This window comes from Crocodylus porosus, unplaced genomic scaffold (assembly GCF_001723895.1).
Source record: "Crocodylus porosus isolate Cpor-Errol unplaced genomic scaffold, CroPor_comp1, whole genome shotgun sequence".
Taxonomy (NCBI): Eukaryota; Metazoa; Chordata; order Crocodylia; family Crocodylidae; genus Crocodylus; species Crocodylus porosus.
The window spans coordinates 5,488,719-5,489,457 of record NW_017728944.1 but is presented as its reverse complement, the minus strand read 5'-3'; positions in this window follow the sequence as shown (position 1 = coordinate 5,489,457).

Here is a 739-nt window from a genome sequence, read left to right as displayed (position 1 = left end):
TAGGGGAGGACAGGTCTAGCTCCTGGCAAGAGGAGACTTGCAGCCAGGATGGTGCCAAGCTCTCCATAGTGCTGTACAGCAGGATTGTCCAGCTTCTGAGTGGAAGGAGGCTGTATGCCTCTGGGCAGTAGTGGCCAGGTGGCACAGTTACCAACCCAAGACACTTTAGATTGGCAGTCTGCCAACTTTTTACTGGCATACAAACTGTTATTTGCGTGTGATTTTACTGTCAGTAAAAAAGAATTCTTGGGTTGGCAGCCCTGTGTGACTGCAGCAGTGATTTTTGTATCCTGCTGCCCCTGGCACAGGTTCCCTATTCATCCCATAACCTGATACTCCTGACTGCACCTCTGCACCATGTTGCCCTGACCCCCCCATCTTCCCCAATGCTGCTGGCCCTGCTCCCCCTGTCCCAGCACAGATCCCCCACCTGCTGCCTTTCCCACACCTGGCCCACAGCTCTGTCCTAGCTGCACTGCCCACCTCTCTGTATCTTTGAGCAGCTGTTAAAGGTAAGGGCCAGGCAAAGGGCCCCAGCAGCAGCACATGACTAGGGAGGAAGGGGGGGTCTACCTAGAGGTGGCCAGGTATGTCTGGAGAGCGTTGTTGTAGATGGAGTGGAAGTAGTTAAAGGTTTCTGCTACCAACATACTGAGGGGTGGAAATGTCTGTGAGAGCAGCAGACTGGCTAACAAACCTACCTGGTGTGTCGTCAGTACAGCAAGTCCTTGGGCAAGGT